Source organism: Triturus cristatus, chromosome 11 (assembly GCF_964204655.1).
Source record: "Triturus cristatus chromosome 11, aTriCri1.1, whole genome shotgun sequence".
NCBI classification, from domain to species: Eukaryota; Metazoa; Chordata; class Amphibia; order Caudata; family Salamandridae; genus Triturus; species Triturus cristatus.
In genome coordinates, this window is record NC_140594.1 from 974,676,278 (window position 1) to 974,683,284 (window position 7,007).

At 47.6% G+C, this 7,007-nt stretch overlaps 1 pseudogene; it reads left to right on the forward strand.

Moving 5' to 3' along the window:
• The first annotated feature begins 4,883 nt into the window (after positions 1–4,883).
• On the forward strand, positions 4,884–5,108 carry LOC146785773 (signal recognition particle RNA; annotated as a pseudogene).
• The last annotated feature ends 1,899 nt before the right edge of the window (positions 5,109–7,007 follow it).

Below are 7,007 nucleotides of genomic sequence, written 5' to 3' on the forward strand. Positions count from 1 at the left end.
ACTTTTTGAAATGTATGTTTTATATACAGTGTTTCAGTAACATTGTAACTTCCTGCTATTTGAGTGCTTGGTTAAGTGGCAATTTATTTTTGTTTCTTCACAAATAATAATGCAATGCATGATGCAACTGAAAGGTTTATTATTTAAACATATCAGTAGCAAGACAGCCACATCTTTGAAAGTTTTTTAAAATTGTATTGCAAGAATACGGTGGTCATGTTCAGGTGACAACATATTATATTTTCTGTGCATTCCTTTTTATTTTTGTAGCATAAAATAACATATATCCCCCAAGCCCCTTCACAAGAGCTTTGGCGCACTGCTCAAGCGGTCTCTCGCCAGACCTAAAGACTGCTGAAAATTGCAGCTCACTTCTTTGGCAGCAACATTCTTTGTGGAATGCAGTCATTGGTGTTATATGAACAATCCGGACCTGTTTCCAGTAGCTACGGAGGTGTGTGACCTCTGCTTCTGATTTTCAAGGAGACTGGTTCAGGCCGTGGCTGGCGGATTATGGGCTTTCTGCAGTCTTTCGACATGTGCATTTTCGAAAAGAAAAAAGTATGTTGCCAGATTAATTGCACCGCTCACATGGATTTATTTTTGTACTAATGCCCAATTGCTTGTTGTCCAATCCCTGCTGCACATAGTTCCACGTTTTCTGTTAGTTATTTTTGTTTCCTGCAACTTTCATGCGTGTATATTGAAAGAGTGCATGGCTTCTCCTCTCGCCTCCACTCCCACTTGTATTTAGGTCAGACAGCTACAGAGGAAGCTGAGTCCCAAGTAGTAAACTAATTGCTAGCCCACACCAGGGGTGGCGGGGAAACCTGCCTTCTTTGGGAAATGTGCAGTTTGTTCAAACTGGCGCCATTCTTCCAATGCTAACTAACTCCCTATTTAGCATAATAGTCCCCGCTGGTGAAGCAGAATTGAGAATCTATATGGAAAATGAGCGCTCACCATATTCTAAGCTTGAGAAACTCTTAGGACCATTAAAACAAGCATCGCGGCACCGACGCTTTACTTTTAACATTAAAAGTAAAGCGCGGGTGCTGCGATTATAGTAGAAAGTAAAGAAATAGATGGTTTGTTTCTATTTCTTTACTTTTGCTATAATCGGGGCACCCGCGCTTTACTTTTAATGTTAAAAGTAAAGCGCGTGTGCCGTGATTATAGCAAAAGTAAAGAAATATATGTTTTTTTCTATTCCTTTACTTTTGCTATAATCGCGGCACCCGCGCTTTACTTTAAATGTTAAAAGTAAAGCAATTCAAATTAAAGGAAGCCTGCTGCGAGGAAAACAAGCACGGCCGTAAAAGTAACGCACATCAAAGCGGCCGCGAAAGTGAAAGTAATTATGCGGAGGAAGAGATAAGAAAGGCAGATGGCGGCGTGCACACGAAACGTGCACGCAAGCTTTATGCCAGAAAAAGATTGTGGGTAGCACTTTGAAAAGCCCATTAATAAAAGTCGAGTAGCAGTGCATGCGCTGCTCTAAGCTCGACCTAAAAAGGAATATGTTTCAGAAGACACTTAGGGCAACAATTAAGTCCGGTACCTCATCCAGATGAGGAGGAAGCGTTTGGTTCTGTCCCAAGCTACGCATTAGGCGTGACATGAATTGAAAACTGGCATGCGCGTTCCATAGGGCTAGCGATAAACCGTGCAGTGCACAGCCACGTCCCTGCCGGTGAAGTAAAAGTAACTGCCAGTTCTCCCTCTTTCTCTGATACCTTTAAATAGTTTCTATATGTCAGGGTCTGTTATAATATTGTCTTTCTGAGACAATAATTTTCTTTCGTTTATTCACGCTTGGCAACGTGTCTGGAGGTCTCAGGACAGATGGCTGCAGGGAACAAGATAAAATCAGTCGGCTTGAAATGGCGCACGTTTACAAATTCATTCACAAAGATGTTTGTGACTACAGCTCTGATATAAGCAACCAACAGCTGACAATAATATAAAATAAATTAAAAAAACACGACGACTGTGGGATTTCCATGGTTAAACCCACCAAAGGTGGTGCCGTGAGCGGCATGGGACGGCAGAAGCTGCTTGCACTGACGTGTTTTCCCGCCCCAGAAGCGTCTGTGTCATATAATTGACCTGCTAATCTGGCAGGACGGACATGAACCATTATAGCAGAGGCCGCCCCCGAAGGGGTCTCAAGGGCCGGTGCCATAATGGCCGCCAGAGCCCGGCAAGGAACAAACCGGTTCTCGGCAGCGGGAAGCGCCGCAGGGCAAAACGCCCTCAGGCGCCCGCCCCCTCCCCTTCCAAGAACAATGGGGAGAAGAGAAGGGGAGATATAAGGCGTCGCTCCCCCCTGCAGCAGCCCAATTGCATATCATGGGAGCTGGGGGAGCGCCGCCAACGGTTTTCGGATCCGTCTTCTCTCCGTCGCGACCACGGGAGCAGCGAAGTTGGACCCCAGCCAGCAAGAGGGGCCAGTCACCGGGAGACGGAGCCAGCCGCCGTGGGGCCTGTAGGATCGGGGCAGAGTGGACTGAGGCGCGAGGCCGGAAGATGCAGGCATGCCCCCCAGCTCCCCGGGCAGCAGTTGAAGACGCTTTTGCTGCCGAAAGCTGTGTCAGGGTAAGGACTAAAGGAGGGAGGAGGGGCGGCGTTGCAGGCCGATCACCCCGCGAGTTAGCATAACAGTACGGCCCTGACTGTCATAGCGTGCGAGAGAATGCAATATTTGGTGAACTGTTCAAGCACCAGCTAGGTTACAGATAATGTGCGAGATATGTGCCCTACCTCAATTTACCCCGTAACAAACGCTCCTGAGCGGCGAGGGCTGAGACCCCTGCAACTTGGAAAATAGACCTTGTCCGGGCCATTGTCCTAAGCGTGGTGGCCCGGCAGCATACCTGGCCTCGGTTCGGCTACTTTGCTAAGTTAGCAGACGTGTGGGTTTGCATAGTGAAATGACAATGGGGTTGTATTAAAAAGCCACTGCGGGGGCGAGGCTTCAGGCAGAAGAAGGCCAGAGCAGTAGACCTTCCAGCGGAGGATACCGTTTCGGGCCCCACATCGCGTGAATTCCAAAATAAAAAAAAATAAAAAAAAAAAGAGGAAAGGGCACTGTTGCAACGCAACTGAAGAGGAGATGCGGCGCAGTGGCTAGAGCGGTTCACTACAGTTCAGAGCTGATCACTTAAGCCCCTCCTGACTAAGAAAAATTGGAAAACGTGTAGTAAGTAGTGTCTTTCATGGCGTAAAATTGCGATACAAGCGAGATAGCAGCGAGGAAAGAATGACAGAGAGAGGGCAGGAGTAAATGTCACGCTTTCAGAATTCACTCGGGTGGAGCGAACCCCCGAATGATTGTTGGGCTCGCAGAGTGGGAGCGCTATTTTATGTGTTTTTTCTGGCTATTTCCTGTTTTTGCTGTACAGCGGACTGACTCCCAGCTGGGTACAACCACGCTGTATAAATATACCAAATAGCAAAAAAAAAAAAAAAAAAGAAAAAGTTCAAACTGTAAGAGAGCGCGAGATTGAGAGACACAGATTGTGAGCTAGCACGAGAGAGAGGGCACGCGTTATCTTCTTGTCGCATCATATCTGCGAGGGAAGAAGGCATATTTCCGCTGTGTTGAAAGCGCGCCTTGTTTGTCATGTCATGTTCTGAGGACGCCCGCGCTGAAAGGCTCTTAAAAGAGCGGGGGACACATGCAGCTCTCGGAGATAGCGCCGTCTGTGACTGCCATTCATCTCTGATGCCAATCACACGGATTAAAGGACGAGTATCGTGGGCAGGCACAGCATGTTCTCGCCTTATGTCACGCATTAAAAAACTACTTACGTTTTTCTTGGCTTTGGTGGGCGCGCATATAAATGGCGCCAATACCATCGGGCGAGTGAACTCACCCAACCACCCCCCCCCTTCGTGCCAGAATGCGCTCAGTAACCAGCGAACATGTAAAGCGCGCCACTACCTGAATAAACAGATAATTAATGAAACAAATAAATGGAGGAAGGGGAATAAGTTAGGACAAGTACTTCAGTGCACCGGCATCATTCTGAGCGCTCTGATCTGAAAGGAGATCCCCCCCCCCAGCGGAATGCTAAATTTCGCGCCATAGGTGCGGAGGGCGCAGGAGTCGCGGGTACAGATGCAAGCTGTGGCTTTCACTCTTATGCTCCTAATAATAAAAACAAAAAAAAAAAAAAGGGGAGTTGTCATGACTGGGGGCGGGCGTTTTTTTTTTTAATACATCGAGTTTAAGTTTGGTGCTGCTGGCAGCCGCGCTCTAGTCTTTCAAGGACAGTAGCCGGAGTATTGTTGAAGAGAGTAACAGTAAAAAATGCGCAAAATGGGGGTACAGAGCTTCAAATCGGCAGAAGCACTTTGTAAATACACATTATCGTCAAAGAATGGACGATGGGACTAAGGCTCTGATACTTTAGGGGTGTCACGGGCTAATGGGTTGAGGCGTCCGACTTCGGACTACAAGTTGGAAGGTGCGAACCCCTACAGACCGGGGCTTCTTAGCTGTGGACACGGCGACGTCGAATCCCCTCGTGCCGGATTGTGTGATGTCAATGCGGGGCTATGTAAAGCGCTCCAATACCCTTGGGTCACGTTCGCGCTATATGTTAAAAAAAAAAAAAAAAAAAAAAGAGGCAAGCCGGTTTAAGCATTTGACCGTGAGGGGGAGGAGAGACGGTGCCTCGGCCACGCTGCCGACTCCAGAGCTTGGAAACCAAAGTTCGAGCCTCGGGGGTCGACGCTACATCCTGTGATCCTGGGCAAATTACTTAACCACCCACGCCTACGAAAGAAACGAATGTGTCCTTGCGGAACCCAACTGATGCTCATGTAAAGCGGTCCATTACCTTCGAGTCGAGTAAAAAAAAAAAAAAAAAAATACAGCTGGGCGCAGTGGCGTGCGCCTGTAATCCCAGCTTTCTGGGAGGCTGAGGCTGCTGGATCGCGCGAGTTCTGGTTTGCTGTGTGCTAAATCGATCGGGGGTTTTACAAGAATCAATATTAATCAATCCTGAGGAGTACACTGAGCAATGTCACACAAAACCCGATCGCGCCTTTAAATAGCCATTGTAAACGAGCCTGGGCAATACAGTGAGACGCAGTCTTTATATTTCCCTGAATCCGACAAGAGGCTACGAGGCCACGCAGCCTTACGGCTAGAGCTGCCGACTTTGGAGCTGGGAGAACCGAGTTCGAGCCTCTGCGTCGGCTCAGCATCATGTGATGCTAGGCAAATTACTTAATCTCTTCCCTAAGGCGCTCCAATACCTTCGGGTCGAGTTTGTGCGGGAATACTGTACTAATGTCTGCAAAAAAAAAAAAAAAGTAGATACTTAGGAGCGACCGGCTCTGTTAACGCCAGACTGTTTTTGTGTTAACTAGCGGGGACGGGACCGGAAGTGAGCCACGTTGCTCACCAGGTACTTACACCAAGGACCAACCTGCGCATCATGTGGGCGTATATCAATGCATAATAAATTTTCATCATTTGTATTAAAAAAAACAAAAAAAAAACCACTCTGGCGGTCGACGCAGTGTGGCAGCCTGTGGGGCGAGGGAGGACTCCAAACGATTGCCCTCGCGGAAGAATGAACTGGTCTATGGAGGCCCCCCCTAATACATTTATTTATTTATATATATATATATATATATATATATATATATATATATATATATATATATATATATATATATATATATATATATATATATATATATATATTTATCTTAAACGCACCGAATTCTGGTTCTGGGACCAGGGCGCATTATACGCTAAGGGCTGGCAAGGTTATATATAAATGATTAAGGAGAATAAATAAATATGTCCCTTCGTAAGAGCTCATGCGCGCAGCGAAAGTGCCTCAAGACTTGTGGGTCGTTCCAGGAGTAGAAGTAAGCATGTGTGGGTGACTTCCAGCACCGTGCGCCCCAGCCGCTAGGCTCCTGTAAAATGAGCACTTCTCTGGTAGGCATGGATCAAGCACCAGACAGGGAAGGCTGGTCTGCAGTGACACAGGGCTTGTGTTAGCATACCTGCTGCAAAGACCGTATAATATGCGGATCACGAGGGCAGGACGAGGTCAGATTTCGAAGCATAAGTTCGGAACATATGTAGTGCCGCCGCTGTAGATTCAGAGTTTGTGCGGGCCCAGAACAAGCAATCGGCGCAACCATACTGCCTACCAGTAAAGTACAGCAGAGTGAGGGACGTCAGAGTTTTAAAGAGGTCAAAAAAAAAAAAAAAAGCAGAGCGGTAGTTAAACACTGTCGGACAGGGGCACAATAGAGGATGCGGTGTGATGAAGGTATACTGTATTACGCCTCCAAAGAGGCATCTGACTGTCTCTCAATTTTGATTTCATGTATACCCATGGCGGGAAGAGACAGTACTGTACGACACCGAAGAAGGACACCGTTGGAGCTGACCAGATGTGGGGGGAGCCGCAGGAAGACGTGAGCCTCCCTGGCGGCGTGGCGGAAACAACGAGTGTTTTGGTCTGTATGGGAGCACACCGACGGGGCGGTGTGTAGAAGGAGGGCCACTCGCTTTGGGATGCCGCACGGCAGGGTGAGTGCGCCTAACAAAATCGGGGTAGCAAACGGAGACGGCGCTCGCAGCCCAGCCCCCGCCAGAAGGTGGGGCACAAAAGAGACTAACAAGGTAGCGAGTTGGGGCCTAACTCCGGGGAAAAGGCTACCCCCCACACGCAAAGGGGCGTGGTTAACAACAAAGAACAATCTACGAGCTGTCAGGGTGATTTACGACCCTAGGAGTTGCAAATGAGCAAACAAGACAAACCAGTGATTTATGGCCAGCCGATGATTTATGGCTGATGATTTATGAGGCTCATGCAGAATGATTTATGACAGCGGAATGAGGACAGATTGTGACAGAATGATTTATGACATACCAATGATGTATGACCCATGAGTTATGGCTGATGATTTATGATGCTCACGCAGAATGATTTATGACCACGAAATTCTGATGGCAGGTGACAGAATGA